Genomic DNA, 12,147 nt, shown 5'->3' on the forward strand with positions numbered 1-12,147 from the left:
ACTTTTAAGTGTCTTTATTGGTTATCAGTTGTTTTAGTTGACATGTTTTAGCAGAAGTTATTCCCCATTTTATTTTTACTCTTTTTTTGATGGAGAAAAAAAATGTTATTTGAAATAAACACAGTGAACACAAATTTGAGATTTTATTTGCATACATATCTTAAGTATCATAGGTATATAGGACATTTTTGCTTATTTGTAAGTTTTGTTTCTAATCTTAATAACTTGGTTTAAGATCTATCTTTATGTCCTTTGCAATTCAGATTTTTTTGGCCATTTTTAAGTCAATATTTCTTATTTTCCATGTATTTATGTAAAATGGAATGTCAAATGAACTGTCTTTTCATTCTAAGTCTGTGCTTTGTTTACAATATGTTTCTTATGACAAAATCATTCTGGTTAGCAGGTGTTGTAATTTCACAAATTGGAAGCAATGTCCATGCCTCTTTCCAAGAACAGTACTTTTAAAAGCCATTCTAATCGTGTACAAAACTACATGTAAAGCATTCTTAATATGGGACTGAATTACTTCTTTAATTATTAGATGTTAGGAGAATCTGGTCACTCGGTTTGAATTATGATCTGCTCACGACTTTTCTGAAAAGTGATCTGTTTTAAAATTATATGGCTTCAGGAAAATTGCACAGTTGGAAGGGAGGTTAGAAAAGAAAAACATTTAAATGGCACTGTTTAACCTTTGATACCATCATGAAACATGTAACTGAAAATTCTTATTCAATATGCCCATCAAAACCTTTTCTCACTTTTCATGACTTACCATGTAATTTCATTCATACTTCTAATTATTTATAAATATTTACAGTTTTATTAATATTGAATTAATGTGGAGGGGATGGAGATAGATTAATCTGTGTGTGCATATGGGTGTGTTGTTTTTAGCTGACACAATTCAATTCATGCTTCCAGTAGCTAAGGGTCAGTGTAGGTTATTAAACATCTTTCGTGTAAAAGATTCTGCCACCATTCAATTACAGTTGCAATTGAACTTAATGATTCAACATCTTATAATACTTCATATGTTCTCTGGGGAGTCAGGGAATTTGGGGAAGTCTACATGAAATCTTTTGAACACTTTAGGGGTGTTTTAATAATTTAACATTTCACTGTGTCCCACTTGCAGTCATTCAGAACTGTTTTGAAAATTATTTACACAAATTGCTCCCCAAATATGTTATTTTCTTCATATAATTTGGACATTTTAAGTATATTTATGTATTATTGAGATGTCTATTTATACATATGTATATTTGAGCTTCAGGTGTACATGCAAACACTAATAGATTATTTAATCTGTAGCTTGTATACTTTGACCATGAGTAAAGACCTCTATCCCTCTAAAATTTGTGATGTCTATGGAGCAGCAGCAAGAAGAACATTGTGAATAATTTTTGTGTTTGCAAACCAGCAATTGATTTAATTTTTCATTTATTCAATAAGAATTATTGTGATCTTCAATGTGCCAACTACTGGAGATATCAAAATAAATAGAATGTCCCTCCTGACACATTTACCATCATCATGAAGTCAACCAAATGATTGAAATAAATGCACAAATAAACAAAATCAGTGGAAAGTGTTTGTGTTGAATGGAACAGGCATCATGTGAGTGCATGGCAAGAGATGGTGGAGTGAAGCTTTTTCATTTAAAATTTTTCCCTGTTGAAAGAAGAGGGCAAGGCTCAAGTAAATACTCTGGGGTTGTAAAACCTGAGGTTAAAGTAGTGAACCAAAGAGACTGGAATGGCAGAAGAAAGAAAGAGGAAGGTTCAAAAGACCTGAGACATGCCACTGTCCTAATCCGAGTTGCTGTCATTTCTCATGGGGGCCACTTGAATCGCTACCATAGTATTCTCTTTCCATTCATTCCTGTCAACTTTCAAACATTTTCTATGTTGCAGCCTAAGCAGTTCTTTTAAAAAACATACACACAAAGTTCTTGGGATTCCATGCTCATTGTCAGCGATCTCCCGTTGCTCTTAGAATAAGATCCTAAATGTGCTTGCAAGGATCTTGCAGTTTAGCTCTGCAGTCTCATCCCATTTCATGTCATCCGTTTCTCAGTGTTCCAGCCATTTAGACTTTCTTCCGTCCTCACAGTTGCAAGATGGGTTTTGCCTCTCACCTCAGGACATTTTGTTCATTTTGTTATTAATATCTAGAATCTTTGTTCCTTCTCTGTTTTCCTGGATAATGCCTCTTTATTCTTCAGAAATTAGCTAATACACTTTTACAAGAAACTTCTCAACTTTTATGACTTCGTTAAATTCACCTATTATAGGCTCTAAAGTAACTCGTACCTCTTCATAGCCCTTATTAATGAATTAATTCATTCAATAAAGAGATATTACACTTTATCATGTTCTCTTCTCTCTTCTAGGCAGCTAGAATATGTTCATGAGCACATAGGACAGAAATTTCTGCCCTCATAGCGTTCATATTCTAGTGGAAAGAAAAAGGTCATAAACAAATAAGTAAATATAAATGTCATGTAGTAATATATAAATTGGATACAAAAAAGGAGAGAAAATGAGATTAGATATGCCAAGTGGGGTGAAAGGATGTGGAAGAGAGTTGGAATTTTAAATGAGTGGTTAGGGAAAGCCTAACAGAGAAGGTAACATTTGAGATACGACCTGAAGGAGGCAAGGGGCTCCCCAGGTGGCGCTAGTGGTAAAGGACCCGCCCACCAGTGTAGGAGATCTGAGACACAGGTTCGATTCCTGGGTTGGGAAGATCCCCTGGAGAAGGAAATGGCAAGCCACTCCAGTATTCTTGCCTGGAGAATCCCATGGACAGAGGAACCTGGCAGGCTACAGTCCACAGGGTTGCAAAGAGTCAGTCAGGCATGAAAAGTGGGTTAGCATGCATGCTGAAGGAGGCAATTAAATAGGTGAGTAAGCAGTCTTGGACACAGCCTACGTTGCAAAGGGAATAGCAAGTAACAAGACTTTGTGACAAGAAAGGGCCTGGAGTTTTCAAAGACCAGCAAAGTTTTCAAGGACCAGAGGTCATGGTGTCTGGGGTGCAATAGGTAAGAGAGAGAATAGTAGGCAATATTAGAGGAGGAAAAGAGACAAGACTGTGCTGTGTCACATGAAGGACTTTGACCTTTACTCAGAGTGAGAAGGGAAATTTTTGGAGGGTTTAATTGGAGAGAGAAACGATCCAACTTATAAAAGGACTACTTTGGCTACTGGGTTGGATTAAGAAAATGACTACAGAAGGTCAGGAATGGAAGAAGGGAGACCAGTCTGGGGAGACCATTGCCATATTCAAGTGAAAGAAAGTGGTGGAACTAGAGTGGCAGCCTTGAAGGTTGTAAAAAGGTTGAATTCAGCACATAGTTGGAAATGAAGGGAATAGAATTTGTATAGAGAGGTAGAGCTTGAGGTATGTAAGAACAAGAGAAATTACTAATAACTCTAAGGCCTTTGATGTGGATAACTGGAAAAGTGAAGTTGCCCTTCCCTTAACTGAGAAGCAAAGGGTTTAAATGTGCTAAATTTGAGCTGCTTCTCAAACATTCAAGATGTCAAGCATACAATTGGATCTATGGACTTATAATTCAAGGTAGATTTATATAGGCTGGTGATATAAATTTTAAACTAATGAGCCTGGATGAGATTATCAAAGTGAGTGTGGATGAATAAAAGAGAGGAAGGGCAGAGACTGAGATCTGGGACTCACCTGCCACAGCTGTATGTTCACCTTCATTCTAACCATTATTTGATTAGCGCCCTTCTTCCATACTGACAAAAGTAAAGAAGAAATGGAAAGTGAAGTCACTCAGTCATGTCCAACTCTTTGCGACCCTGTGGACTGTACCCTACCAGACTCCTCCGTCCATGGGATTTCCCAGGCAAGAATACTGGAGTAGGTTGCCATTTCCTCCTCCAGGGGATCTTCCCAACCCAGGGATGGAACTCAGGTCTCCCGCATTGCAAGCAGACTCCTTACTGTCTGAGCCACCAGGGAAGTCCAGAGAAGAAATGGAAACCCGGGAAAAATTTCTACAGGTGAATTCTTCCATTTTCCCCTCTTCCCAGTGATCCATATTCTTTTGACCTTTTGTTACCTCAATCCTTACCCTTCATCCACAAGTGACTGATTATTCATCCCCCTCAGTTTATCCCATCTCCACTGCATGCAAAAGCTTACATTCATTATTTGTATTTATTCACAAACATTCTAATGCAATAATTATATATGACAATCTTTTCTCCTAACACACATGTATATACATGAAGTTCAACGTTTAATGCTGACCAAAATTAGTATGTTAAAAAAAGTTAAGCATAATTCTGTGCTCAGTATAATTTATCTGTCTGTTTTTATATTCTTTGTTAGAAATTCCATCAAAGGATGTAAAATCATTTCTCTTATTTAACATCTCTGGGAACCTAAATGTGTGAGCAGAAAGAAAGAAAGAAGAAAATCGCTCAGTTGTGTCCGACTCTTTGCAACCCCGTGGCCTGTAGCTTATCAGGCTCCTCTGTCCATGGGATTTTCCAGGCAAGAGTACTGGAGTGGGGTGCCATGAGCAGAAAGTGGATAGATATTAAAACTACAAATTGAGAATGAAGACTGTTTAGTTGACTCCCAGTCATAAGAAAGGAATGAAGTTTTCAAACTTGTCTAAACTTTCCTTCATGAAGAGCAAGCTGGCTCATGACTATAAAAATGAGAGTGAAAATTTCTTAGTATTTGTTGTTTTTCTTCTTTGCCCTTGATTCTTTACAGAGATAGTCTATTTTCATTAATAGCCTAAATGTACTTCAGAGAGTGTGACTAGAAGTGTTCCTTCATTATTGCATACAAGAGAAAGCATTTTGTACCAGAATTTCCTTAGACCCGAGTTTCCATTTCAAACCTACCATTTGACAGAAATCTCTGTCTATCACAAGTTTCCCACTGAATCCTCATCACCAGAGTTCTGAGGATTAAACAATCAGTTCACTTCAGTCACTCAGTCGTGTCTGACTCTTTGAGAGTCCATGGGCTGTAGCATACCAGGCCTCCATCACCAACTCCCAGAGTTTACTCAAACTCATGTCCATTGAAAGCTCATAACCCCTGGTGGCTCAGAGGTTTAAGCATCTGCCCACAATGCGGGAGACCTGGGTTTGATCCCGAGTCGGGAAGATCCCCTGGAGAAGGAAATGGCAACCCACTCCAGTATTCTTGCCTGGAGAATCCCGTGGATGGAGGAGCCAAGAGGGCTACAGTCCACCGGGTCGCAAAGAGTCGGACAAGACTGAACGACTTCACTTCACTTCATTTCACTTCATGTCCATTGAATTAGTGATGCCACCCAACCATCACATCCTCTGTCATCCCCTTCTCCTCCCACCTTCAATCTTTCCAGCATCAGGGTCTTTTCAAATGAGTCAGTTCTTCCTATCCAGTGGCTAAAGTATTGGAGCTTCAGCTTCAGGACTGATCTCCTTTAGGATGAACTGGTTGGATCTCCTTGCAGTCCAAGGGACTCTCAAGAGTCTTCTCCAACACCATGGTTCAAAAGCATCAATTCTTCAATGCTCAGCTTTCTTCACAGTCCAACTCTCACATCCATACCTGACTACTGGAAATACCATAGCTTTGACTAGATGGAACTTTGTTGGCTAAGTAATGTCTCTGCTTTTTAACATGCTGTCTAAGTTGGTCGTACCTTTCCTTCCAAGGAGCAAGAGTCTTTTAATTTCATGGCTGCAATCACCATCTGCAGTGATTTTGGAGCCCCCCAAAATAAGTCTGCCACTGTTTCCATTGTTTCCCCATCTATTTCCCATGAAGTGACGGGACCAGATGCCATGATCTTTGTTTTCTGAATGTTGAGCTTTAAGTCAACTTTTTCACTCTCCTCTTTCACTTTCATCAAGAGGCTCTTTAGTTCTTCTTCACTTTCTGCCATAAGGGTAGTGTCATCTGCATATCTGAGGTTATTGATATTTCTCCTGGCAATCTTGATTCCAGCTTGTGCTTCTTCCAGCTTGGCATTTGGGATGATGTAGTTCTGCATATAAGCTAAATAAGTGGGGTGACATTATGCAGCCTTGATGTACTCCTTTTCCTATTTGGAACCAGTCTGTTGTTCCATGTTCAGTTCTAACTGTTGCTTCCTGACCTGCATACAGATTTCTCAGGAGGCAGGTCAGGTGGTCTGGGATTCCCATCTCTTGAAGAATTTTCCTCAGTTTGTTGTGATTCACACAGTCAAAGCCTTTGGCATAGTCAATAAAGCAGAAGTAGATGCTTTTCTGGAACTCTCTTGCTTTTTCAATGATCCAGCAGATGTTGGCAATTTGATCTCTCATTCCTCTGCCTTTTCTAAATCCAGCTTGAACATCTGGAAGTTCTTGTTTCACATACTGTTGAGGCCTGACTTGGAGAATTTTGAGCATTACTTTACTAGCGTGTGAGATGAGTGCAATTGTGCAGTAGTCTGAACGTCCTTTGGCATTGCCTTTCTTTGGGATTGTAATGAAAACTGACCTTTTCCAGTCCTGTGACCACTGTTGAGTTTTCCAAATTTGCTGGCATATTGAGTGAAGCACTTTCACAGCATCATCTTTTACGATTTGAAACAGCTCAACTGGAATTCCATCACCTCCATTAGCTTTGTTTGTAGTGATGCTTCCTAAGGCCCTCTTGACTTCACATTTCAGGATGTCTGGGTCTAGGTGAGTGATCACACCATTGTGGTTATCTGGGTCATGAAGATCTTCTTTGTATAGTTCTGTGTGTTCTTGCCACCTCTTCTTAATATCTTCTGCTTCTGTTAGGTCCATGCCATTTCTGTCCTTTATTGTGCCCATTTGTGCATGAAATGTTCCCTTGATATCTCTAATTTTCTTGAAGATATCTCTAGTCTTTCCATTTCTATTGTTTTCCTCTATTTCTTTGCACTGATCACTGAGAAAGTCTTACTTATCTTTCCTTACTATTCTTTGGAACTCTGCATTCAAATGGGTATATCTTTCCTTTTCTTCTTTTCATAGCTATTTGTAAGGTCTCCTCAGACAACCATTCTGCCTTTTTTCATTTCTTTTAAACAATGATTAAACAATGAGTAGTTCCAAATCTGAAAGAAACAAATGGTAATTATTTCAGTCCTTTAAAATCTCAAAGACCCTCAATATATTCAAAACAAGAAAACAAGGAATGACTACAACAAAAACTGAAATGCTTGATTTCACAGTTTGATGGAAAATGTTGAGACACACACAAAACGAGAAGAATAAAAAAACTGAAAATAATTTAGTGGTAAAACTACAATTGACACATTCTTTGTCAATTTGAGCAACTTTGTCCCCATGGATAGCTGTAGAACTTCTGAGGGTTATCGACAGATTCATCACTAAGAAAAACATTACATAAGTTTCCACTCTATCTGTTGCATCAAGTAAGGGTTAACTTACACCCTGAATTATTAAATGCACTCCCATACTAGGACAAAGTTGTAAACCTGAGAAAACGCAGTACTTTCGAGTTTTATAAAGTCTGTCAGAGATTTTCTTAAGTGGCTAATTTAGAGGAAGCTGGCACACAATTTGAAGATGTAATTTGAGTCATGGCTGATGATATACTTTTACTTGTTTAGCCTTTTATGCAGCTTGTTTGCATTACTTGAACAGATTTGCTGTTTCTATTCTAACTGCATTGTGTATGGCATGAGGAATGCTGATTAATTCTTGTCCGTAATCATCACAACTCTGCCAATGTTGAACATTTATAGCCTTCATTACATAATCTATGTATGCATTCCTTATGTTATTAGTGGGAGTAGCATGTAATAGGTAAACAAACCTGTTCTTGATTTAAATTAAAAATCACTGTTGATCCTTTTCCATCTTTAACAGAAACTGCCTTAGATGGAGGAATCTGGCATAGGTTTTATCTGTTTCAAGTAGCTTTAATTAGAATTCTTTAATTGTCCCTACAGCTGCCACCAATAGTAAACTCTAAAATATCAATTGTAATTGGAAGATAAATTTGCATTTTATTCATGACATAAAGTTAATATGTCTTACTTTGTGAATTTTGAGACAGTGAGGCTATTCACTGCCGTTGGAGTGTCTCTGAATAGCCCTTTTCAATCATTTTGATACTTACATTGTAGGTGACTGTCTCGTCTACTTACCTTTAAAAAGAGAATTAAGTAAACAATGACTCCTAGGTGAGCCTTATTTAATAAGTTACTTACTGGTTTATTCAGAGACTCCTGAGGAAATAGGTTCTTAAACGATGGGTTTTAGTTTGAAAAAGGCATTTCACTAGAAGTCCTAAAGCATTTAAAAGGAAGTAAAGTATGTCACTCTTTGTGTGTGCATGCTAAGTCCCTTCAGTCGTGTTTGACTCTTTGCAACCCCATGGACTGTAGCCGCCATGCTCCTCTGTCCATGAGATTCTCCAGGCAAGAGTACTGGAGTGGGTTGCCATGCCCTCCTCCAGGCAGTCTTCCCGGCCCAGGGATCAAATCCACATCCCTTAAGTCTCCTGCATTGGCAGGCAGGTTCTTTACCACTAGCGCCACCTGGGAAGCCCACTCTTTATGCTCCTAGTCAAATTACAACTGCAGAGTTGTATAAAGGATGAAAAAATAAATAGCAGATAACAAAAAATCTAGTGTATCCATATCTTCATAAGCATATTTCCAAACTTCTCAGACTTTTCTTGAGTTGCTAAGTTGGAACCACAAATCAGATGGTTAGATTCAATATAATTAGCTTCCTGTTTTCTAGAAGAGTAAATGAAGTACTGGTTTGTAGGAAAATCATTCTGTTGAGAATTTTTTTATTTCAGCAAGTCACTTTAAGGTAAAAACTGTAACTATGCACAATGGTAGGAATGAAAGGAGACAATGAAAGGAATTTATTGTGTCAGGTAATTGAAAAGTCCTCAGGAAAGACTTGGACCTCTCTGCCTGTAGTACTGTAAGTTGGTTTTAAGGCCTTATTGATTTATGTTTTGGCCACTACTGCCTGTAAATGTTTACCTTCCATTGCTAGGAATTTGTGTAAAGGGAAAACTTTTCTTTCCTGACAAATTTAGCAAAAATCCTGGAGCTAATTCTTGGTGGATCCAATTGGCCTATACTGGATTTTGTGCCCAACACTTAGCTAGTCCCTGTAAAGAGTGAAGCGCTGGTTTATCTTATACAAATGTAATATGAAAAATTTTGTTTAATCTTAGCCTGTCCTTAAGATCTAGGTGGAGATCAGCCTCTCCCTACCACATTTACTGAGAAGGAATTAATAGTAATCTCCAGGGAAAATCAGGGTAATGACAGAAACAAAAAGGGAAATAGGTACTGAGGGCAGAAAAAAAAAAAAAAAGAATGAAAGGGAGGAAGAAAGGAAAGATTGGAGAAGAAAAAAAAGAAGAAGGAGAGAAAGTAAGAGAGAGAAAAGAGAGAGAAGAGAAGGAAAGAGGAAAGGAAGGGAGGAAGAGAAGGGGGAAGGAGGGAAGAAAGAAGGAAGTGGATATGATGATAAATACCTACTGTATCATGTTTTATTGAAGGGTTAATGGACAAGGAAGCAGCAGGAGGGAGGAGGCAGAGAAACATCTTCACTGGAATTCTAATAGGATAATTAATTTCTGTATAATTGTATGATAACTCTACTTAGTTAACTTGAAAGATCCATTTTTATTAATTAGTCATGTATATGCATAAACACACACAACACACAGGTGCACACAATACCATTATGTCTCTGATTGGATCTACATGAGCACAACACTATTTCTGGGATAAAGAAGACAATTTACAATGAATTTGTTAGACTTACCAGCAAAATTCCATTCCTTACAGTTAACCCATTACTTTATAGAAATGTGTACAAATGTTGATTATGAGGAAGATTAGCTGTAGGATTATACACGAGAGGATTTGTTTCAGGGAACTAAGGTCATAAAATCTCAAAATACAGACTAGGTTTTCGCCACCAACTTTAATGCATTTCACACAGATTGTTCAGTTGTATTTGCTACCTCACGGTTGAACCTTCATTTCACTGGATTCAGCCCAATGAGTATGATGGAAGCCAAGGGTTTATCCAGTTTCAGCACACTTAATTTTTTTCATCTTGATCTCAATTACTTTATGCTCATTAGAAAATTCTTATTCGCTATTCTTAGGGATAGCAAAGTCACAGTTCCCATTTATTATCAAATGATAAAACTGTGTATATAATAAAAGACTTAAATGATTACCCTGAAGACAAATATGGCACAGTTGAAGAAGCTGAACTGTGGGTAGAAGTGATAGCTTAATATATTTGTTCTTTGGTGGAAAGGAAAGTCTAAATCCTGTACACCAGGCTTTCACTTAGGAATATAGGGAGCTCAAAAGTGTACCACCCTCAACTCTACTGAAAGGAGGGGAGAATCAGTGTCGGAGGAAAAGCGGAGTCAAGCCGTAGTAAGGGGGAGTGGATGCAGTGCGGGTAAATGCAGTCATTTTCCACTGCATGGGAAATGGACACTCTCATCGTTGCCAGCACTTACATCTCTTACTAGACAAGGAAGAAGTGGAGCCTGTTATACTGTTGGAGAAACAAGGCAGTAAGTAATTGAATCCATACTCTTTCTGTGGCCAACGTGAGAGAGACCACCCTCTTCTCTCTGTCCCTGTAGTTCAGGTGGATTGATTTCACATCCTTCACATTGAAGAGGAGGAGCAAACCCATTTTGATTAAAAAATGTATAGACCAGTGATTCAGGGATGAGTACAAAATCTTGAGAAGCCAAATCAGATTAAAATACATTTGTATAAAAATAAAACACCTAAAATAGGTAATGCTAAGAAAGAATAATTTGTAAACTCCTGAATTAAGATTCTCATTATATTTGAATAGTTAAAGGCAACTTTTTTTAAATTAAAATAGATCTTTACTACAGATATCAACATGAAAAGTTTGATCCAGGGACACTGCTGTGAAATCTAAGTATGACATTTAAATATGCTTATCAGAAATGTAATTATGCTTGCTTTTATTTATGACAATGAATGCTTTCAGTCTATATGGAATACCTAATTTATAATAAATGGTTAGACTTAATAATGACTCTCTATCCATATTTATGAATTTTCAACTTATTTGTCATTCCTGAGTCATTAATAGAATTTATACACATACATGTTAACACTAGATTTTTTTTTTTAAAAAAGAGATGATTGTCATCCTAAAAACGCATTTATGTTTACAACATTGATAATATTGATAAATTCACTGTAAATTCAATGTAAAAGCCTAAATGACAGTTGACATAAAGAATTCTTATGTAATTTGATATTAGATAATTCAAATATAATTACTGCTACTTTTTCTGTAACATTTCACAAAAGTAAATGTTATTTATTTGCGTGTCTCTTCTTCAGGATAAGGAGGTCACCTAAGTGGATCCAATACTCTGTTCATTCCTAAAAAGACAACTCTTCAGCATTAATATCACAAATAGCTCACAAACTTAAATAATACATGAATATTATATATTTCTCAAAAGCTTCCACTAAAACATGCATGTGTGCTAAGACTTCAGTCATGTGTGACTGTGCAAAGCCATGGACAGTAGCCTCCAGGCTCCCCTGCCCACGGGCTTCTCTAGGCAAGAATACCAGAGTGGGTTGCCATGCCTCCTCCAGGGGCTCCTCCTGACCCAGGGATCAGACTCACCTCCCTTCAGTCTCCTGCATTGGCAGGCAGATTCTTTACCACTTTGCACCACCTGGAAAGCCCTTCTACTGAAACAAGTGTACAAATAATGTTATGCTAAGTTACTTCAGTCGTGCCTGACTCTTTTTGACCCCATGGACAGAGGAGCCTGGTGGGCTACAGTCCATGGGGATTCTCCAGGCCAGAATACTGGAGTGCATAGCCTTTGCCTTCTCCAGGGGATCTTCCCAACTCAGGGATCAAAGCCAGGTCTCCCGCATTGCAGACAGATACTTTACCAGCTGAGCTATCAAGGAAGCCCTTTAAAGTAGACTCCAAACAAACACATTTTAATAAGCTTCATGTATATTCAATGTCTGTGGCAGCATGACATTAATTTTCATTTATATTGCTTTTTTAAAGGAATGATTGATATTCTTCCATATTTGTATTATTTTGGAAGCAAAAA

The sequence above is a fragment of the Oryx dammah genome, unplaced genomic scaffold, assembly GCF_014754425.2.
Source record: "Oryx dammah isolate SB20612 unplaced genomic scaffold, SCBI_Odam_1.1 HiC_scaffold_3, whole genome shotgun sequence".
Taxonomy (NCBI): Eukaryota; Metazoa; Chordata; class Mammalia; order Artiodactyla; family Bovidae; genus Oryx; species Oryx dammah.